The sequence below is a fragment of the Ciconia boyciana genome, chromosome 2 (assembly GCF_034638445.1).
Source record: "Ciconia boyciana chromosome 2, ASM3463844v1, whole genome shotgun sequence".
NCBI classification, from domain to species: Eukaryota; Metazoa; Chordata; class Aves; order Ciconiiformes; family Ciconiidae; genus Ciconia; species Ciconia boyciana.
The window spans coordinates 110,942,135-110,966,191 of NC_132935.1; the positions used below are offsets into that span (position 1 = coordinate 110,942,135).

At 41.3% G+C, this 24,057-nt stretch overlaps 1 protein-coding gene across 8 annotated transcripts in view; it reads left to right on the top strand.

Annotated features, from left to right (window-relative positions):
- The first annotated feature begins 3,912 nt into the window (after positions 1 to 3,912).
- Positions 3,913 to 24,057, top strand: part of LRRC14B (leucine rich repeat containing 14B) — a 57,475-nt gene continuing 37,330 nt past the window's right edge. For all 8 annotated transcript variants that reach the window (XR_012041108.1, XR_012041109.1, XM_072853531.1 and 5 more), the window contains exon 1: positions 3,913 to 4,308. The gene's annotated coding sequence lies outside the window, so the exon portion shown is untranslated. The remainder of the gene's footprint in view (positions 4,309 to 24,057) is intronic.

Genomic DNA, 24,057 nt, shown 5'->3' on the forward strand with positions numbered 1-24,057 from the left:
TACTCAGTTTCCCTTGAACATGTCACTACATGACAAGGCAAGGCAGTAAACCACTGAGCTGCATAATCATCCTACTGCTTGTCTGACAGCCCTCAAAATGGGAGAGGGTAAGTAATTCTGAATGTCTTGTACACTTCTGCCTAAGATGTTCTCTTCCCAGTTCTACATACTAGTCTGTGCTCATGATCTGACTCCCAAAACCAGGATTTGCCATCCAGGTGCAGGAAACTCTTCAGCTACAAATTTTTTTTTATGCAAGACATAAGAGTACCCAGCAAACTCAGTTACGTAGATTTCAAAGAAAAAAGTCACAATTCATATACGAAGGCACTAAGGTCTATGAATTTTGGAGAGGGATGTCTGCTTATGCTTCTTTTCCACAGTATACAGAAATGTACTGTCAGAGAACTTAGACTTTTTTGCAAATACTAAATCTAGTTCCACATCCTCAGTGTTAGTATTTCCTTTCACTTTAATGGACCTTTTACTTCACAATGATCTATAAAATTAGGCCCACTTTTAATGATGATAAATATGTATAGAGCAATTGGAGGGATATGTAGCCAGATCCCTCAAAATGGGAACATTGCACAAGCACAGAATATAGCATATGACAGTTCTGAGGTGTTAGCGATCCATGGATGGCATAATTTGGAATAAGCACTTTTTGGGTAGCTTTATGAGCATGTCTTTCAGTTAGCCTTGTGAACACTTACAATTTTACTACAGAAGACTGCATGGAAAACAAAACCTTGGGTAAGATGGCAAAAGTTTTAGATTTAAGGGTATGCTTTTACTTGTGAATATTCGAGGCTTGATCTCAATACTTCTGGTCATTCTTTTGGCTCTCACTTCACTCCATTTTGCTGAATATAACCAGTCTGAGTTCATCCTTTGTGATAACTCACTTCAAATGGAGAGGGCTTCTTTACTCAAGGATAGACTACTCAACTCTCCACAGACTTTGATGGTGGAACACAAAACACAAAGAACTCAATTGCAATATTTTATATGAAAGTATCTACATGAGAACTTAAAAGATTAAAAGGAACTCAAGTTGTCAACAAGTGTTTTACTGTTTTTGAAAAGTAATGATAAATTGTTATTAGGAATATAATATTGCTCAAATTATGCTGTATTAGTGGCTGAGAAAACATCTGGCTCCTATTTCCAATAAAGTTTATAACATACCTACGTTCCTAACATTTGGGCTGAAAATGTCTTATGCAGTTCGGTAGACTGAGAAAAAGCTTTAAAAAAGGTTTGAAGAAAATATCTTTACTAATTTCTGAAACTTTCTCTGTTTCAGAAATGTTCTGTTTGCTCCAAGTATTAAAAACATGTTCAGTATTTAAAACTGATCATTTGCCATGTTTTTCCCCCTCATCAGAAAAGAATGCACAATACACCTTAAAATGTTTTGATATAGGCAGAGGACAGCTTAAATAATAACATAACTTACTGCATTTTCATAATATGTTTTCCTTATGTGGATGTCCTCAGAACACCAAGTACATACAGTACTTCTCTAGTGATGAAAAGATTAGCCTAGAAAGAGGCTAGGAATGGTGCTTTCCCTTTACTAGCATACTTCAAGTATTAGAGTTTATAATTACTGTCTTGGATGCACAGGGACGAAGTATATAAAGATTGCAAAATTACATTTGTTTTCATGTAGTTCAAATACTATAACTTCAGGTGGTTGCTGGAACAAGTGCTAGGCCCTGAACCTATAGTCAGATGATACAAGTAGCAGCTATGCAGTGCCCACTAAAGATACACACTTAACATTTTATCTGTCAAGAACTGTGGACTTCTGGTGTTTAAGAACTCCCCTGACTACTTTGGTGACAGCATTCAAATGTATGTCTTTGAATGTGGAAAACAGAATTGGAGCCTACTTGTTTTTCTTCTTCCACACCTTGATTCTAACCACCTGAAGCCCATGTTTCTACTTAAAAAACAGATGCAAAGTCATTTACAAGGTAAAGCATTATTCAAACTGGGACAGCACATGTAACTCTCACCTGCTCCTCTCACATTCACCATCTTTTGCATTTGGAATACGTAAATCAACTACAAAGCCACTACATCAACACCTCTATAAAGACCCCATGATTTTGTAACTGCTGTAAAACACTGCTCTACAATTTGTGTCCAAAGAATTCTTCTTTGAATGTCAAAACATCATCAGCTTTTATCATCATTATGAAAACCTAACTGAGCAGAAGATCCATGGTATCAATTTCTTAAATTAGCTTAGGTAAACTCAGTATTTTCAAATAAAATGTCAGTAGGATTTACAGAATCCTGGCATTGTTGTCATGTGGAACAACTACTAGACTTAAAGAGGAGGTAGCAGCTATGGTTTCTCTTGCAGAGAACTAGGATCTTACATTGCGCAGGGTGAAGAACTGGCTGAATGGCAGGGCTCAAAGGGTTGTAGTGAATGGGGCTACATCTGGCTGGTGACCGGTCACCAGCAGTGTTCCTCAGGGCTCAATTCTAGGGACAGTTCTGTTCAATATTTGTATCAATGATCTGGATGCAGGGGTTGAATGCACCATTAGCAAGTTTGCTGATGATACTAAACTGGGAGGTGTTGTTGACTCTCTTTAGGGAAAAGAGGCCTTGCAGAGGGATCTAGATAGACTGGAGCAGTGGGCAATCATCGATGGCATGAAATTTAACAAGAACAAATGCTGGATTCTGCACCTGGGACAGAGTAACGCTAGACACAAGTCTAAATTGGGAGAGGAGTGGCTGCAGAGCAGCCCTGCAGGAAGGGATCTGGGGGTGCTGGTTGACAGCAGGCTCAATAGGAGTCAGCAGTGTGCCCTGGCAGCCAAGAGGGCAAACCACATCCTGGGGTGCATTAAACACAGTGTAACCAGCCAGTCGAAAGAGATTATCATCCTGCTGTACTTAGTGTTGGTGCGGCCTCACCTTGAGTATTGTGTGCGGTTCTGGGCCCCACCATTTAAAAAAGGATGTTAAGGCAGTTGAGTGCATCCAGAGGAGGGCAACAAAGCTGGTAAAGGGGCTGGAAAGCATGTCCTATGAGGAGTGTCTGAGGACACTGAGTTTGTCTAGTTTGGCAAAAAGGAGACCTCATTACTCTGTACAGCTTCCTGAGGAGGGGAAGCGGAGAGGGAGGTGCTGATCTCTTCTCCCTGGGATCCAGTGCCAGGACACATGGGAATGGTCAAAGCTGCATCAGGGGAGGTTCCGACTTGACAACAGGAAGCATTGCTTTACTGAGAGGGTGGTCAAACCCTGGAACAGGCTTCCTAGAGAGGTGGCCCCATGCCTATCACTGAACTATTCTATTCTATTCTATTCTATTCTATTCTATTCTATTCTATTCCATTCCATTCCATTCTATTCCATTCTATTCTCAGAATTAACTAGACAGTCACCAAGCGGGAGCAGTTTCTCCTTTGGGTCAAATAAAAGAAGTATGTATGTGTTACACCAGCCATTGTTCGCGACCTAAGTCAAGACTTGATAGCATATTAACTTAATAAGCTGTTGACTATTTCACCTTTCAGGTCTCATACAACATGTTTTTTGCAGATGATACGTTGAAAAGTGCACTCAGCCTCAGATTCATTGCTTTTAAGGCCAAAGTGCAAAGCACACCATCAGAAAGTAGACCAGGAAGTTTTAAAGCACACCTGGGCTGCCGGAGAGTCTGCGGCTCCTAGATGTTTGGCACGGGTGAAAAGAGGACGCTGTGCAGCCGCAGGTTTCCTTTGCCTTCTGGAAGGCGACAGTGTGAAGGGGATCCGCTCCCCACGGGGCCTCCCAAGTGATAAAATAAGTTGTGCAGGGCCCATACCCCTTAGTGACGGGCTGTGGCGCCTGGGGCGGGGACGGAGCGGGATGTTCAGGAAACGCCCACTGCTCGTCTTTTGCTCTCGGCGGGGCCTCCTCGGCCCGGGACTGGCCAGCGCTCGCCAGCTTGGATCAGAGAGGCGAGATTTCCTCCCGGGCGGGGGTATGCGGGCGAGCTTGGGCTTGGCTCCGGAAGCGGGGCCAAGAGCAGGGGCTAAGAAGGGCTGTTCCGGAGCAGGAGCCCGGCTAGGGCGGCCCTGTGCCTCGCCCCGCGGCGTCCCCGGCACGCCTCGCTCGGGGCGTTCCTGCCGGTCTCCTCCTCCCGCCGTGTGGCGGTACCGTGGCGGAGCCGCTCCGTCTGTGCCGCCGAGGGGGGTGCGGAATCGGTCGCGTCCAGACTCCGGGCACCCAGCAGAAGCCGCCTGCTGTGGGAACCGCTGGTCTCCGACCTCGCACCGCCTGGCCAGCCTGGTAAGTCCCCGCTCGGTGCTGGGGGGTTTCTTACACAGAGCCCCGCTCGGTCTCCTCCTTCCCGCCCGCTGAGTCCCTCCGGTTTCTGCGAGAAAGGGGCAGAAAGGGTTGGGATCAACAAGAAGTCTTAGAAAAAAGCGGTGTTCCGGCAGGCCGGGTTTCAGACCTGCAAACCAGTGTTACAGAAAGGGGTGGCAGGGCTCACACCGCCCTTCTGTTGAGGAAGCAGTTTTAGCTGTTTCCCTAGACGGTGATCTGCAGGGGCTTTTCAAAGATCAGCGGCTTGTTTAAGCCGGGCTTCTTGCAGTCGTGCTAGTTCAGACAGTTGTGTTCACACCGAATTGTTAGGCTGTCTCCGCTTCTCCTTTCACTGGCACGAACATCACTGATAGCTACGGTTTCATGTGAAATATTTAGGAAGCTGTTATTTGCACTGCGGTACCAAGGCCTTTTATATGGGAAATATCTTGGAAAAAAGCTCTAATTATTATTATTTTTCTGCAAGTATTTTACCAATGAACAGGAAAACATGTTGCCGCTGCTTTTTTTTGTCATCCCCCCCTCACCACCCCCCCGTTAGTTATTTCAGGGTATACCAGCGCACTTTTTCCCCCCATGCTCCAAGTGCTTGATGCAGAAATGGGTTCCAACGATAATATTCAAATATAGCCACATACTATTATTATGATGCCACATAGGCACACAAACAATGTGACCTCCAATCTTTATTCTGCCATCATTTTAGAAAGCAAAGTTCTCTTCATACGACAAACCCCTGAACTGTATACTTTGGGGAATTAGCATCCTGTGTTCTACAAGAACCATTACTCACCAACTGTTAGTTAATACCATTAACTTTTTCTCCCCTTAGAATGATACAATCATTTATGTTGGAAAAGACCTTTAAGATCATAGAGTCCAACTGTTAACCTAACACTGCCAAGTCCACCACTAAATCATGTCCCTAAGTGCCACATCTACACGTCTTTTAAATACCTCCAAGGATGGTGACTCAACCACTTCCCTGGGCAGCCTGTTCTAATGCTTGATAACCCTTTCAGTGAAGAAATATTTCCTAATATCCAATGTAAACCTCCCCTGGCACAACTTGTGGCCTTTTTCTCTCGTCCCATCACTTGTTACTTTGGAAAAGAGACTGACACCCACCTTGCTACAACCTCCTTTCAGGTAGTTGTGAGAGAGCGATAAGGTCTCCCCTCAGCCTCCTTTTCTCCAGACTAAACAACCCCAGTTCCCTCAGCCGCTCCTCATAAGACTTGTGCTCTAGACCCTTCACCAGCTTCGTTGCTCTTCTTTGGACACCCTTCCTCATGTTTCACGTACAGATACAAGGCTATTAGTTCTCACGTTTAACCTATGAAAACAAGAAATGACACGTCTTGTTTTTTCTATGTTCTATAAACTAGCTATTTTCCTTTTTAATCTGTTTTCCCCTTTGGCAGATGACCCAGTCTTTCCATCCCATGCCCACAGGTTTGAGTAGATCAGACCTAACTCTTTTGAAGCTGCAGACCACACACCTTCAACCAGTATAAATAGATAATATATATTTAAGTAGCAGACCAGGATGTTAATAATTTACTCAGCGCTCATTAAAACACCACAGCTCCTTCTGACACACAAGACTTTTCTGCACTGCAAGAATTCCTTCTCTCCCTGAAGCTTTTGCATTGCACAGTTCATTCTAGACTTTCCTTGTCTTGCTGAGACTTCATTGCTGAGCAATGAAGCTTTAATGGTCATGGTGTAGTCTAACAGTGTAGTCTAACAGGAGCTAGTGGAAGGCCAGGGCTTACGTAAAGCTGATAAGGGGGATTCAGACTGGAATGCGGAACGTCTAAACAAGAATTACTGTCCTTGGGAGAGAAATATGAAATTTCTCCAGAAATATCCTGGAGAAATATGCAAGCTAATTAAGATGTTTGGGGAACCACCTGAAGCAACTAGTAGAAGTATGATAAGAAGCACCCTCATGTGAACTATCCTCATTCTAATACTAAAAGTCACACCCCTCGAGCTGGAGACCCCGGCCCAAGCAGAGACCCCTCACTTTGAGCATGCGCGGAATATTAAAGTAGCACTGTAGCTTTAAGTTGAAATAAGAGAAATGTAGACCAATAGAAAACTGCTTTTTGTAATTACTTATGCATATGCATAACTAGACTGTATAAATGCTGTACCTGTATGACCGAACTGTGTGCTAGCTTTGTGGAGCTACCACCTATCACCCATCTCTGTACAGACATGAAATAAAAATACCTCTGCCCTGTGTGTATGTTGGCATCTCGCATACCGGGTAAACGACCTCACACTTGAATGGCACTTAATTCTGTATTCTGAAGTGATGCAATCATAAGATAATCACTTCTCCCCACCCTCTTTTACCCCCTTTCTCATTTGGATTTTTCAGTTTTTCTTTTTAAAGCCTCATTCCAGGTACCAAGTAATAAGGGATCCTATGTATGTGAGTGCCTTCATTCAAGTTATCTATGTTTTAAGCACCTTTTATTTTTAGTGACTTCTAATTACTTGGAAGGTGCCTATAGAATACACTTTTAAAAACAGTCTTAGGTTTGAACTGTTAAATTACAGCTGAGCTTAAAGGTTTAGTATATACAGATTAATTCAAAGGACTAAGCAAAACCTGCAAGAATTTATGGATTTTGTATTGCAAAACTAGTTATCACTACTTTCTGTACAGTTTATGGTACCATTCCGTAACAAATATACTGCTAAAAAGCCAAGATAATTCTTAGAGAAATTGGAAAACTGATTAATTATGGGCAGGATCTCTCTTCCCTCAGTTTCTAAAACACAGATCTCCATTTCAAGGAGGTTAATTCTATGAAATTTGGAAGGTTAGAAGATTTTAGATACTAGTCATCACTGAGTGTACTTTAGTGATCTCCTTCAAATTAGCATAGGAAAACTTATGCACAATTGTCAGTTTTATTGTTTTGGTTTCGCAGTAAATCTAGTAGTTTTAGCTTAAACCAATCTTGCCAGCCTGTTATAAAAAACTTAAGACGACAACAACAACAAAACTTTTGTGATGGAGTTATTCCTTGAAGTCTTTAGCCATGTTTCTTTCATTACTAAAGAAATGTTACATTTGTAAAATGTAAAAGGTCCTTCTCCATGGTCTGAGTGTGCTGCTTTGGTGTGCCCATAATGTTCAGTGACTGAGAGAGAAATGGGTATGATCTGAATAACCTGAAACACTATCTTAAGTGCTTTGAAGTAATCACAAGTGGTAAGTAGTGGCAAAAGTGTGAAAGACAGAACAGAGGTATCCATATTGTGAAAAGTCAGGTTAATGGAATGAGACACCAGGCTAGGAACTGTAAGAGGTAATTATATATTACTCATTCTGTTCCTTAGTGTGGACAGGGAGGATCTCAATTTTAGTATAAAAGTTATCTTCCATCTGCTGGTTTGCAATCAGCTTTTTTAAAACTTACAAAGAAAGTTACTTCTTACATTATAATGTGCCTTTGGTTCCTGAACAGTAATGCTGAATCCTGTTTTTCACAACAGGTTTAACTTTGTTGTTGAATTCTTTAAAAAAATATTATAAACAGGATAAATAGTCCAAAAGAACACATTTTATTTTCCTTCTTTAAAAAGTAGGACTTCATAGTCTAATTTGATGTTTGTTTTTTTTAATGAGTCTATATTGTGATACAAATCTGTTTCTGCTCCATTGTAGTTGGCACTTAAAGAGGCTGTTATGTGTTTGGTACATGTCTTTTATGTCATAAAATAGTAAAAACTTTAATGAAGAGTGAAATTTAGCTGTCCCTGACCAGATGGAAATGTGATACATGTAAACATAACGTTACATAGTTTAAACAGTTTGAAAGTGCTGTTACCTTTGCACTTAGGTATGCAAGCAGAGGAAACCAGTCTTACGTGCAAATAGCATTTGTTGAGACTGCAGAGGAGGACTGACAGGTCAATTTCAGAATAACGAAATTTTCAGTGGTGGATTCCAGATGTGATACAGTTATTTTCTTTCTCTGTTCTAACATCAAGCTTCTAGCTGAAAGATGTAAAATAAATCTGATTAGCTTTGGTGCCTTCACATAAGAGAAAGGAAAAAAAATTAACTAATGTATAGCCAAATTGGTCAGATTATAGACTGGATAACTGGATTATAAGGCTGGATGAACTTCTCAGCTGAAAGTTTGTGATGTATTAATAGTACAAAGTCCAGCTTGCTACCAGTTACTAGTTGGTGTCCCTCAAGGGTTGATACTGGGACGAGTACTGTTTAACATCTTTATTAACAACCTGGACACTGAGACTGAGAGTACCTTCAGCAAGTGCACAGATGATAGCAAATTGACAAGATGTGGTTGATACAGATGAGGACAGGGCTGCTGGATATTCAAGAGGGCCCTGGACAGGCTGGGAAGTGGGCTGGCAGGAGGAGACCTCATGAAATTCTATGTAGGCATGTTACAGAATCCTGCATCTGGAATGGAATAACCCCATGCAACTGTACAGACTGGGCACTGACTGGGTAGAAAGAAGCTTTGAAGGAAGATCTGAGGGATTCTGATAAACCCAGGGTTGACTGTGAGTCAGCAGTGTGCCTGTGCAGCAGAGAAGGCCGGCACCCAGCAGCCTGGGGGAAGTGGTTCTTCCCTTCTGTTTGACACTTGTGAGACTTGTGTGACACTGGAGTACAGTGTCCAATTCTGTGCTCCTTAGTACAAGAAAGACACTGACAAACTGGGGTGAGACCATGGTGGACCACAAAGATTTTAGGGGGCTGGAGCATACAACCCATTAGGGTAAGATGAGAATTGGATTTGTTCAGCCATACGAAGAGAAGGTGAAAGGCTGATCTTATATTTGTCTACAGCTATCTGACAGGAGAGTGTTGAGAAGATGGACCCAGACTCTTCTTGGAGCTGCACAGTGATAGGACAAGATGCAATAGGCACGAGTTTGAACATGGAAAAATTGGAATATGTTACTCAGAGATGTTAGGGAGTATCCATCCTTGGAAATAATGTAGAACTTGATAAGCCAAGGCCCTGAAGAACCTGATCTAATTGGTCTAGTTTTGAGCAGGGGGTTGGAGGTACTTTCCAACCTCAGTTATTCTGTGATTAGCTGGAAAACTGGTGTAAATAAGACATTAAGTAACATAAGTACTATTTGAATTCAGCATTAAGCAGCTGAAATGCCAGAGGAGGATTCTGGAGTTTATGTGAAGAAGTCCCATCTGGAATGTGTTGTGGCATAAAGAATTTGTGATCCTGTATTGCAGCTATGGCTGATCTTTCTTTGAGGCCAAAATGCTAATTCTTGGATCAAAATACTCTAAAACAGTAGGAAAGCAGATGGTATTCCCTCACCTCTGGCCAGAATACCTGCTGCAAAGAAATGTTCTTTCTAATTTTCAGGGAAGATGGCATCTGTGATAGTCTCAGCTCTGCTTCTGAGGTACCTCTTCCATTTTGGAGTTCAGTGCATTTATCCGTATATCAGAAGGGAAACAAAACCAGCAACCCTGAAATCCCAGAAAAACCTAGGCAGATTCCATATGTGTTATGAGGTGAAACTGTGCCTGTTCTCATACGTAGAAGAACTTCTTACAATCCACACCTGGCAGAGAAGCTTCAGAAAGTTTATTTCAGCAACCCAGAAGAATTGACACAGTCATATGCAATGTCAGAATGTTTGATCTCAGAACTCCTATGGCTCAACTAGACTGTTCATAAGCTGCATCTTGTTGTACCTGTCCTCATATTTTTGTCACAGGCCTTCCTCAGTGGGCGGTTGTACTAAAACACTGTGCAAAAACCAGCCTGGATTATGTACAGAGAAGCTACTAAGCTATAGAGAAATGAAAACTGATGCTGCTTAAGGTGTTAGCTGCCCCTCAGGCTACTGATCACCAGTTAAACGAGAGAGCCTGCAGGCATGTATAGCTGTACTGTAAATGAGCAACATTATTTGCTGTATGACACACAGCAAGAATCACACCAGGCAGTTATGCTAGGGACAGGAGGATGAGGGGGAAAAAAGTTGTTTTGTTTTTTTTTTCTAACATCTGTTCAACTTGTATTTTTCAGCAAAATATCATAATAGAATGGCAAAACAAACAATACAGATAGAGTCATTTTTTGATCAAACAACCAAATGCTTTCTAATGCTTCCCAGTATGGGGACAGCATAGTGGGTCTTTTTTACTGTGAGTTGTGTGTGGATTCAGTATAGGGTTTTATTGCTACAGGTACTCCTTAGAAATCACAATCTCTTCGAGAGACAACGTGCTAATGCTGAAAACATTTTTAAATATAAATGTGTGTTTTGACAGGACAGCATACTGTGAAATGGGGGAATAATTTGTCTGTGAGGAGAAGTGCTGCCTCTTTATTGATGTGGACTCAAGACTGCTCCATCTAAGATGTTAAGTTCCATCTTCCTGAATTTTTTTTGTGTCCCCAGTATAGGAAATACCTACAAAGTGAAAGCCTTACTGAGAAAGTGTTTAAACTAAGCTTGGTCTAGTCAGTCTGTTTTGCAAAGTATTTATAAAATGCCTGCTTACCACTACAGATGGAAGTTTAGAGAGTTCTATTCAGTGGGTCACACAGAGCTCAGACATTCTGCTTGGGATGGTGTAAAATGGTGAAAGGTCTGTAGTCTGGCAGAGTCACAACCATTGAACCATCAAAGGATTTGGGAAATGGGTTGACATCTTATGAATACTGATATATTTCAGTATTGTGCAGGTCCTCCCCTATTGCTTCCTGCCCTCTTGTCTGTTGTTTTTTTGGTGAATTCTCCTGGGATTTCCCACTGAACTATTCTCTGTTTGAGGCAGGTTATTCTTGTGCCCAATCTAGTAAGTGGCCTGAAATTGCTCCCTACCATCTCAGAGAATGGAGTCACAATTGCTGATTATTGTCAGATATTTTTTCTGAGAACAGAATGACAGGTGTTTACCAAGGAAGAAGTCTATAGACTCTAACAGCTGCCTTGTTTTCAGGGAGACTCAGACTTTTTCTTTGAGATGCTGACTGTTGAGGAACTGGACCATCACATTACTAGATCATCCCAGAGTGGGAGTGAAGCTGCATTAGCAGCAGTGGTTTGTTTAGTGCCACTTTGCTGCTGCCAGGCTGTTGACCAGGTGGTGGTATTGTCATGGCTGTCATCCATTTCTGAAGTAAAAGAGGTCACCACTGTTTATTGGCTGACTTTGTTAATTTTAGGGAGAAAATAAATCATGGCTGCAGGTAGGCAGGAGGCTGTTTGGCTTAGTAAGCCTTCTCTCAGGTGGGAAGTTGGTAAAAGAGCTAAAGGAAGTTGTGTCAGTTTCATAGATAGGTGAAAAGGAGACAAAGGCAACAGGAGAAAACATAGTTTGTTTTTATCTTCTCTGTAGGATCTGACTTCAGGGAATGACACTGGAGATGTCATAAAGTCTAGCATGTTGTGCTTGCATCTTCTGCTCAGAAAGAACATCTTAAGCTTTAAGGCTGAACTGCACCATTGAACTCTGCAGTTACTAATTCTGATTCTACAGCCTTAGTGGGAGTGAGCTTTTATGAGCTACGCAGGTCAGGGCTGTTGTCAAATTCTGAAAAGAACTGGATGTTGGAATGGGGTTGTATCCTCTGTCTTCCTTCCACCTACCCCTGCCCATCTGCAATTAATATATTAGTCTTTTTCAGAATGTGCTGGTTTTGGCTAGGATAGAGTTAATTTTCTTCATAGGAGCTAGTATGGGGCCATGTTTTGGATTTGTGCTGAAAACAGTGTTGATAACACAGGGATGTTTTCGTTACTGCTGAGCAGTGCTTACACAGTCAAGGCCTTTTCTGTTTCTCGCACCACCACACCAGCAAGTAGGTTGGAGGTGCACAAGAAGTTGGGAGGGGACACAGCTGGGACAGCTGACCCAAACTGGCCAAAGGGCTATTCCATGCCAGATGACATTATGCTCAGCATATAAAGCTGGGGGAAGAAGAAGGAAAGGGGGGACGTTTGGAGTGATGGTGTTTGTCTTCCCAAGTAACTGTTATGCGTGATGGAGCCTGGCCTTCCTGCAGATGGCTGAACACCTGCCTGCCGATGGGAAGTGGTGAATGAATTCCTTGTTTTGTTTTGTTTTGCTTGCATGTGCTGCTTTTGCTTTACCTATTAAACTGTCTTTATCTCAACCCACGAGTTTTCTCACTTTTACTCTTCAGATTGTTTCCCCCATCCCACTGGGGGGGAAGGGTGAGCAAGCGGCTGTGTGGTGCTTAGTTGCTGGTTGGGGTTAAACCACAACACAGAAGTGCAGTCTTTCAGAAGTGCAGACCTTCATTAGTATCACAGGGAAGGCATTGAAGTGACTATTTACATGGCTACTGACTGTGGTGCAGAGTGTGGATCTCTGCTTTATTACCAGGTTTTGACTGAAACCAGCACCTAATGTTGATGCTCAGTAGTCTGCCAGAGAAACCCACTTGGTATCACTCATAAATGCCTGAAAAGATTTGGATCCTTCTGATTAAGAAGCGTAATTTAGTGGGATTGATGGATGGGTCACTAAATGGAAACAACACTCTCTAACAAGAAGCTATTCAAAGTCTGTTGTCTTCCACACTCAATAATCTATTTCTGTTCTTGATAGAATTTCAAGCATCTGATGCATGCTGATAATACTTAGCATTAATACCTTTGCTGAATAGCTTTATGGGTTTGTTTTATTGACTGTGTTCTGTCTGAATGCTTCATTTATTGAAAGTGATGCCAAGTCAGTAGAGTACATTTATTATTCCAATCATAAATCAAAGTAAATTCATTCTAATACGGCCCTCAAAACCACATGTGTTCAAAGTGGTTTTCCTGAGCATGCAATTTGGGCATAATAAGCATTATGGTTTATTGAATACCTAAACTACTATGTCCAATAGCATAAGAACTCTGTTTTTAGTAGAGTACAGCCTTGGGGAGGGAAAATGCAAAATAGATCAATGTTTGCTTTTAAAAGTTTCATTGTCAACTCGGTAAGACTCATGTCAATCTCCGTTTTGCTCTTTGCTGAAATGTATTAAAATACTCTGGCAGTTTACATGATATTGAATCTTTAGCGCTGGATGGCAAATACTGTTAGGCAGCGTGGACGGTGGCATTTTTCTTACCTTTCTGTTAATCTTGTATGGAAATTCAGACAGTGAATTGTGGAGTAGCTTTAATGCCAGTTAGCTATTTTTGTTGTGTTTTCAGGATAATAAATCTTTGGTGCTGGTACATTGTCTTCACACAAGCAAAACTTTTGGGTATGTTTTTGCTAATGAAGTACCCTCTGCATCCTTCAAATATCTCTGCAGTAGTTAAAGCCCTGCAGGTTTTAAATATTACATAATTTTAAAAAGAAAGTATAAAACGAAGTTCTTCCCAAAGTCTGTTATAAATCATTACCATTATTCCATATTCTGGTTTTTAAGTCTCTTTCTACTAGAAATAGATTTATTTTGTGTTTTTGACAACAGTTTTTGAGTTCAGAACAGTTACAAGTACATTTTCAATACTGGAAAATGTGGGGGGAAAAAAAGAAGAATTTTTCTTTTATTTCTTTCTTTGTGAAAAGAAAAAGCACCTAACATAATTCTAAAACTCCATATATCAAGTGACCTGTGAACTGAAGGTTAGTTCTGCTTCAAACCATTAATACCAGAGGAGACACATTCAGAACAAAAACTTTTAGAGAGGTTACTGGGACATTTGGTCTTTTGACAGAGTTCTTCAGTAAAGCCAACCATTTAACATGCTGGTCCTGAAAAACAATTTAGAAAATATTTTATAAATTCAAAAAATCAGTTACTTCAGAGTAAATCTAATCTAATGCAACTAACACTTTTGGTTAAGTATCCCTCCAATTCAAAGTGTGTTGTGTTTTAAATAGGCTAGTATTACTCATTAATTCTTTCTGCACACAGTGGTAGTCAGTATTCAGTACAGTCAGAAGAGAAATAACTGAGGAAAACAATATATATTTCCCAGCATGGATTAATAAAACCATTGCTAGAAGATCTGCATGGTCTTGTTTCCTGGAAACATTTGTGTAAGCATTTTAAACAACAGGACTTACATTGGCCTCTAGGTCATTTCTTATCTGGCTATGCTGCATTTCCACATTGCATCAAGTTCTTTGTGTGACGAACTACGTTCTTCATTTTTTTATATGTTAAAAAGACAGTGATTGCAGCTTACACTTTGTGGGAAGGTGAATTTGCAAACATTAGGCTGAAGAAGAATCATCACTGGTTGTCAGTGTTTAATCCAAGCCTATTCCTGTAGAATACAGTTCTGCTCCTGAAAACAGTTGCTGCCAGTTTTTTACTACTTATGCTAGAATGACTTGCAGTTGCAAGCAGTTGCAGGATTGGATCCTGTAGTTTAGTAGGGGCTATGTTAATATGTACGTCTTAAATATTTATTATATATAAATCAAGCTGTCGTGTGGGAGTGGAACAGAAAAGGTGATCCTGAAAGATAACTACATATGCCTTTTCTACTCTGGGATTAAAAAAAGCATGTACCTTTGAACTACAATTCTTTTTTGCGAGCAAAATTATGATGTATCTGCTGAAAAGCATTGTGGTCTGACCTGTTAGCCGCACTGTAAATTTGTTTTTCTATCAGTGTCGGTGAATAATTTTCTGGAAACACGTCTATGGTGGGTTTGAACCCCATGGTGTCAAAAAGTAATTTGTTTTATGGAGAAAAAAGTATGTGTGCCTGAAGAAATTAATGTGGCTTTTTTACAGGTAATCGACTACGGAACTTAGGTAGTAGCACTGGGAGAATGCGAATTGTTCAGCCTAAAAAGAGACAATACAAAACAGTTGTCCCCATTGATCTCATTCAGAATTTACCTAAGAATGTAGAAGACTGTCTTGCAACTTTTACTCATTTATATGATAGGATTGTGTAAATGTTCTGAGTTCTTGAACAAACAAAACAAGAACAAACAAAAACCATAACTTTGAACTATTATGCCTGCTCTGTTTTGTTCTCTGACTTCCATGTAATCCTTCCAAACTTACCACGGTGTCTGCAGAGGTGTGTCTTCTCCTTGCCTTTATTTAGCATCCTTTATCAGCCCTTGAACTGGAACAGTTTTCCTACATCTTTTTTCTACTCCCTAACTTTTATTGCTGTGAAAAGAGTTGCTCTGTGCAATTTTGATGAAAAGACGGATTTTCTTTTGTACTCAAATCTTTTCTATGCCAACTGTTTTCTATGTTAACCAAGATTTCCTCCATTATTTGTCTCTACTCAGCATGGACAGAGTCATTTGGCATTCAATTTAAAAGAACATGTCAAAGCCGAATTGTAAAATTAAGTTTAGAATATAATACAGTAAAGTATCATAAAGAGCAAAATATGTTTCTCAGTTAAACTATTTTCTCAGTTATTTTTTAAATTATTTTCTCAGTTTAGCTATTTTCTTAAGAAAATAGATCTTTCGGATCTCTGAAATACTTGGTGGTTGGGTCCAAAGCCACCTGGTGCCTTACAATAGTCATCATAGTAAAGAGGATAAAATCACAGGCCTAGTGACTGTGAAAACTGTTAGTCTCCCATTTTCTGATTGCTCTTAGATCATGTAAAGATTTTTGTGTGATCCTCAAGGGAGGGCATGTTTAATGCAAATGGATGTCAAAGGACTTAATAACAAATTCCTATACATTTGCACGTGCTTTGTGCAGATGTGGTTTGTGCAGATGTGTAACAGCATGTTCAAAATAGAGTTTGTAGGCTGATGATAGAATTTATTGAAAACGGAAACAAGGAATTTTCCAAACTAAGGACTTTGCTTTAAAGCTTAATTTATAAATCCTTTTGCAAACCAGGTTTCCTTAAAGCAGTTAAAATAAATGTAGATTTTCTTGGTAATGATAAGTGTTAATTTTATTTGGGACCACTATTGTTCCTCCATAATAGTCTTTTCTGGTTATATTATAGTATGGCAGGAACACCCGATTTTCATGTATTTCCAACTGATTTTGGTTGAATATAGTCCCCCAGAAAAAGTCCCTCCAGTGAATATTTTATTTTTTACAACAAAAGTATAACTTAACTGCCTTTTAAAAGAATATTAAGAGGGAGCAGGATGATTTCACGTTCTCAGTTTTTTGATGGTGTTCTGTCAACTGCATTTTGAAAATAACATTTTGCAGGCAAGATTTATTTGTGCAATTAATTGAGATTATATGCTGTAAAAGGTAGCTACAGGCTGTCAAAGAGCTGCAATTCATGACTCATTCAGGAGTATTAGAATGTGAGACCTGAGCTAGGAAGGTTCTGAAAGAACTGAAAAAAGAACTGAAACCTCTTGTGCTGGATTTGCAATAAATGTGCTTTTGCTGCTTTCTGGCTTATGTAAGATACTAAAAAGAATAATTGCCTGGAAAGACTTGTAAGCTGTACTAACGCTTATTGTTTAGGTGTAAATAAAGCTTCTCCTGTACTTGTACATTGTGGTATTTAAAGCAGAAGAGAACTAGAAATTAAGAAAAGCTCTAATTTTTCAAGTGTTTTCACAATTATTGTTGTTCTTCCCATACTCTTGTTCCCCTTATTCTCCCTTTATTTTTTCCTGACACAAACCACATCAGGAACCAATACTTTAAGACTTTTTTTCTCCCCCCAAGATTTAGATTAACTTAAGTGTTTTGAAGAAGCCTATGGAAGGACTGGAGATAGGGTTGTGTGCCATTTCAAAATACCCAAATATGGGAAGTCCACTTGATTTATTAACCTCCAAAGACAAAAATTGCTCATATGGAGGCTTCTGTTTTATTCTGGAGATCCTTTCTGTGATCATATATTGTTCCCATCTAGCCCCAAGCCCTGTTTTGAATAACCAAACAAGAATGGTTGATGGACTATGCAAAAGACAATGCTGATTATGTTGGCCCTTTTATATAGCAATCAATTCAACCAGACCATAATCAGACTAATGGATATTTTTGCAGAATGTTACTGTTTATATGTTATTTTTTTTGGATAAAAAGAAAACTCTCTGGGGGTGTCACGGATGGAGTGAGAGTGCACTTCACTTGTAAGAGAGTGTCGTGGTTTAGCCCCAGCTGGGAACTAAGCACCACGCAGCCGCTCGCTCACTCCCCCCCCGGTGGGATGGGGGAGAGAATCGGAAGAGCAAAAGTAAGAAAATTCGAGGGTTGAGATAAAGACAGTTTAATAGGGAAAGCAAAAGCTGCGCACGCAAACAAAGCAAAGCAAGGAATTCATTCACCACCTCCCATGGGCAGGCAGGTGTTCAGCCATCTCCAGGAAAGCAGGGCTCCATCACGCGTAATGGTTACTTGGGAAGACAAACGCCATCACTGCAAATGTCCCCCCTTCCTTCTTCTTCCCCAGCTTTATATACTGAGCATGACATCATATGGTATGGAATAGCCCTTTGGTCAGTTTGGATCAACTATCCTGGCTGTGTCCCCTCCCAGCTTCTTCTGCACCTGGCACAGCATGGGAAGCTGACAAGTCCTGGACTAGTGCAGCAACAACTAAAACATCTCTCTTTTATCAACACTGTTTTCAGCACAAATCCAAAACATAGCCCCATACCAGCCCCTATAAAGAAAATTAACTCTATCTCAGCTGAAACCAGGACAGTATCCACCCCTTATTCCATACCATTTACGTCATGCTCAGGTCTCACACTATCCAATACATTCTCATTACCCACCATCACCCTTCCCGTCCTTTGATATAATACACACATATCATTCCCTTAGTCTATGGACCATCTCTACAAAATATTTGTAAAATGTCCATAAATGTCCACAAAATGTCCATTGAGTTCATTTAGTCCATGACTTTGGGCTTCATCTCTTATGGTTGTTACTCAGGACAGAAGAGGTGGTGTGTTTCTTGGAGTTATTGGGCACCAAAGCCAGCTCAGGTCAGGTCACTGCTGCACTTGCACTGCTTCTTGTAAGGCTTGTCCTCCATTTGTTCAGGTGGTTCTGGCTGTAGTAATTCCTGTAACATGCAACTCAAATCCTGGGTTACAACAATTTAAAGGTATATCCATTACAATGTCCACCCCTGGTCCTTTTGGGCCAGGTTATAGGGTTTAACATTGCAATGAAGTCCTCCCCTTGCTCCTAGCCTGGCTAGCAAGAAGGGGTTCCTGCTATAGTAATTCCCACAACATGCAACTCAAATCCTGGGATACAACAATTTAAAGGTATTTCCATTACAATCTCCACCTCTGTTCCCTTTGGAGCAGACCATCAGGTTTAACATTGCAATGAAGTCCTCCCCTTGCCCCTGCTCCAGCTTGGACTTATCCACAGAATGTAGTACCTTCAGAAGTAAACTTGCTCCAACATGGCCTCATGCACAGCCACTGATGCTTCGAGGTGTACCTGCTGCAGCATGGACTTCATCCACAGCCACAGATGCTTTGAGGTGCACCTTATCCAGCGTGGACTTATCCTTGGGCCACAATCCCTTCAGAGGTATACCTGCTGTGGCACAGACATAACCATGGCCGCAGATGTTTCAAGGTATACCTGCTCTGGCATGGGCTTATCCATGGGCACAGACGCTTTGGGGTGTCCTGCTCCCACGTGGATTCATCCACAGGTCACAGTCCCTTTGACTCGAGTTCACACTGGAGTTCCAGCCTGTCCAGTACAGCAGCACAGAAACAGCAGCAATGCCCTGGCCATCTGCCAGCCCAGGCGCATGGCCATTGCTGTTATCAAAATGTTCCCAGGCACAGCAGAGTAAGGTGATAAGCAGTACAGCAGCACGGCAAGCAGCAAAAGCAAAAAGCAGCCACTAACAAGCCCTAGACTCTAATATACAGTAAGGAAAGCAAGCCCCATTGCAAGCACAGAAGCCTGCTGATTAAGAGCTAAACAGCAATAACAGCTATAAATTTTATCTAGCACATTCCAATCAAATCCGTCATTATCTCAAACCCTTTGAGCCCCACGTTGGGCGCCAAAAAGGACTGTCGTGGTTTAGCCCCAGCCAGGAACTAAGCACCACGCAGCCGCTCGCTCACTCCCCCCCTGGTGGGATGGGGGAGAGAATTGGAAGAGCAAAAGTAAGAAAATTCGAGGGTTGAGATAAAGACAGTTTAATAGGTAAAGCAAAAGCTGCGCATGCAAACAAAGCAAAGCAGGGAATGCATTCACTATTTCCCATGGGCAGGCAGGTGTTCAGCCATCTCCAGGAAAGCAGGGCTCCATCACGCGTAATGGTTACTTGGGAAGACAAACGCCATCACTCCAAATGTCCCCCCTTCCTTCTTCTTCCCCAGCTTTATATACTGAGCATGACGTCATGTGGTATGGAATAGCCCTTTGGTCAGTTTGGATCAACTCTCCTGGCTGTGTCCCCTCCCAGCTTCTTCTGCACCTGGCAGAGCACGGGAAGCAGAAATGTCCTTGACTAGTGCAGCAACAACTAAAACATCTCTCTTTTATCAACACTGTTTTCAGCACAAATCCAAAACATAGCCCCGTACCAGCCCCTATAAAGAAAATTAACTCTATCTCAGCTGAAACCAGGACAGAGAGACACAAAAATATACCTTTTTCATATAGAACAGTGAGTTAACAAAGTTCAATGGTAAATGTGACAGTGGTTTAACAAGATTTGATGCCAAGCTACACTTGATCATTTGCTGCATAGAGGACAGGGTCAGACAGAACTGTCAGGGAGACCCTCCCATTGAGTCATGAGGTTCAGAAAGGACCCCCTTGTTTTCTAAACTCCTTCTCAGAGAGGAGTCTAGGTGCAGCTGGATCCAGTCCTAGTCGCAGACTTTGGTCAACAGTTTATGTCTAAAGGATTATATGTGCACAATCAGTCCTTTATATCACTTAGCTAAGATTTCAAAGTTTAGCATGCTATTAGTCACTTACCGAGGACCTGTTGTGGCAAGGAATCTCTCAACCTCGAGGAGTAACCTTGAGAAGCGTCCCTGCTCAAGGGGAGATCCTGGCGTGCAGCCCGCTGCTGTGCGGGAGAGCTCAGCGGGCCCTGGGCTGTCCACTGTTTAAGGAATGATTGAGTTATGGTCATATTTGCATAACAGCAAGACCTTTGGATCACTGCTTCAGACAGCCCTTGGCTACTTTGTTGCCATCCGTCCCCAAAGTCCAGCATCAGGACCACTCCCACGGGTGGTTACTGCTTATGTGGGGGCGGGGGAGGGGGAGGGGGGAGCACACCGCCACAGTCCACTCTGTGACTGTAGTCAATTCGTCTCACCTTCACAGAGTGGTGGTACGGTCACCTCTTGCCTCTGTGCCATAAATAGTATATTGATAGTTTGTGCGCTTATAGATCCACAGTAAGGAGGCAGTGAAGCACTGCTATTTGTTATGCATTAATTTGTATGTTTTGGGTGGTCGAAGTTGGGTTATTTATCATGTACCAAACTTTTATATACAATAAAATTATAAGCAATAGACATATTAAAGTTAAGAGTTAGTAAAATCACAACTGGGTGAAGCATAAGATTAAACACTCCCATTGCTGTCAGTGACCATCCAAGAAGAGTTTCCCACCGATGGTGTCCTCCATCCTTCTTCGCTCTTTCCAAGACATGGTGTGTCTCTTCTGCATCATGATGAACGGTGATCAGAGTTTTGTGTCCATCGTTTTGGATGTGTTCCAGCAGTTGACACAGGTCATCTTGTTGTAGTAGTTTCTTCACCAATGTAAGATTCATTCCGATGAGGGTAGGCAATAAATCTTGACTCAATGTATAATTAGATTGTAACAATTGATAAGACATAATAGGAGCTCAATAATTGAAGTAGCAGCCCATAATTTTAGTAAAGTTACAAACACAAATATTTGAGCGATTGCTTGTATCTACAGTAACGTTAGCTACAAATATAAAATCACAAAGGGTTCTCATACAAACACATCCTTTTCCAATATATACAAGTACAGTTTCAGCAGTTTCATTGGGATGTATTTCAAAATTACAAACATTTTGTTCAGTGTCAAGGCAAATGTTTTGGGCTTTTATGGTGTTATTGTCACAAATAAATCCTTATTGTTCCCGTACAACGCATGCGTTAACATCAACAGTTTGCCATTTGTTTCCATTTTGTTGGGCCCACACTCTGTGCTCTAATGGATAGAGTATAGTTCCATTGTGATTTAATCCTAATGCAATGATTGGGCATACGGCGTATACCAAAGCATTGTGTATTAAGACTAAAGCTGTGACGTTATTGCTGATTGCATCATAAGTGAAATTGGCTAAATACCACTAGGATTGGAATTCTTTTTCAAATTTAGTTGCATTATCCCAAATTATCTTTCGAATTTCAGTGGGTGAGGTGCCCTCTTCACCTTCTCTTATAATTGCTGCTACCATAGATTGCATCCACAGTTGAGCTTGGATACAACTAAGAGCTAGAGAAACATTACCTTGGGCTACACCAAGTGCATCCACAATCAGTTGGTGGTTCCTTTCATTAATTCTTTCTCACTGAGGTAATATGTCAGATAAGAGCCACTGGTTAGTTCCCAATGCTAATAGAGAAGACCACAATGGGTATTCTAATTTGTTTAGATCACTTCTTGTTGTGCTCAGTTTATGTACGAGTACTTCAGCATCTGTACTATTTAAGACTCCCAATCCTGTCCCTGTGATACCGGTCACATCTCTCCTTGTTCGTCTTGGAAAGGTGAGTGTTCGCCCATGTAACCATGCTAACCATCCTGTGTAGGATGTACTGAGGAATGGTGAACAGGTCGGTTTGATTGCAGAGATATTAATTTGCATCAGTAGTTCTACTCGTTTAAGAGACCATGATGGATTAAATAACACTCATTGCTGGCCTATATTTTTGATCACAGATGGTCCAACTTCAGAAATCTGCCAGGCTAGAATTTTCTTATCTTTTACAATTAGGGTGGATGTTGTTGTACTAGGGTCAGTAATGTCTATTTTAAATTTAAAGAATAGTCCCATGCTATGATAAGCCCAGAGGCAGACTACAAAAACAGGTTGTACTAAGGTAAAATTGTACCAACAGTCCAGTCTTTCAGAGGCGCAAAGTTTTGTATCTGTGGCTATTGGGTTTGATGTAGTGTTTATGCAGAAATCTGAGATGCCTTCTCATGGGTAGACCCATTGATCATCTGGCATCCTATTTGAATTTCTTTCCTTGCTATTCCCCGAAGTTGCGGAACTTTATCATCAGCTTCATCTTTATTCCAGCTCCATTCATTTTCTAAGTATGTTTCAGTTCCATGCATGACCATGGTGGAAAGTTTTAAAGCTCCCTTACTAGAGTGTATTCCCATACTCCCAGTGTACTTAACACGAGCTTGTGACCATGGCCACTCTAGCGTTCTTTGACCACAGGCTAAGAGGAGCAGCATTGCTAGGGTTTGAAATACTAAAATGAACACAGCATTTCCATCTCCTATCCTGTGGGGTGCTGTAAGAGAAAATAGACTCATTTCGGTGGGGAGAGTCCAAACAGGTTACCCCATTAAGAAGAAGGAAAAATCCATCATGCGCTAATTCTGTATTTTGTACCACTGCTATCGGTAGCTTGCCAGGCAAGTGGGCCATGAGGTTTAATTAAAGTCATAGGCACAGTACCAGTGGATGGTAAATTGATCACCACAGCCTGTCCTGGCTGTGTCATCGGATATTCTCTTTTCCAGTAGGTGGAGTGCTAAGCTCAGTTTTTACAAAGAATGCTCGGCTTACAGGGCTTCCAGTAGGCCCATATCGATTATTTAATTGATGGACGACTTTGGGAAGTCTTGTATCCCATTGAGCTTCCTGTCATTTGAGATTCCTTTTCAACAAGCCATTAGCTCTTTCTACCATCCCATTTGATTGGGGGTAGTATGAGGTGCAGAATACCCATCTAATTCCCTCTTGTTTTGCCCAATCTTGCACTTCCTTACACGAAAAGTGTGAGCCATTATCACTTTAGATAACATCAGGAGTAGGTAGATTTGAGAACCAAAATGATAGCCCTCCCACTGTGTTTCACCCATCAGCTTTCCGACATTTAGTCGTCATAAGCAAGCTGGAGACTACTTCCACTCCTGTGAGGATGTATCAATATCCCACAGAGGATTTGAATGGCCTGATGTAATCAATTTGCCATGTAGACCATAAAGCTTGCCCTTCATTGACATGTAAAGGTGGTGCTTTAGCAGGATGATCTGCTTGTAATTTCAATCTACACTGGGAACATTCTGTAAGAATAGTTTTGCAAGTTTTTCTGTTTATAGGCCAGCCTTTGTGCAGCAAAGTAGAGTGCCTCTTTACCTGTGTGGCCTAGGTTTTGATGTAACCATTCTCCCAATCAATACCACTCAGGATTTAAGGTGATTTTCCTAATTTTAGTTAGCTGTAGTAATAATTGCCAATCTTTGTTTCTCCAAACTGGAGATCTATTTACTTCCCAGTTCAAGGTTTCCCATTGACAGAGCCACTGTGTGGCACCAGCCCACACAGCATGAGTCTACATATATGATTTTTGCTCCATTCTGTACTGCCAGAACAACTGCTCTTATTTCTCCTACTTGTGGTCTGCCTTCACCTTCTTCTACTACTTGTTTGCCGGTGGTAATATCTAATGCAATGGCCTTATATTGCCATTTACAGTTTACCCTTTTTGCTGAAGCACCTGTAAACCAAATGTTTTCTGTTGGTGTACCCTCGTTGAGGGG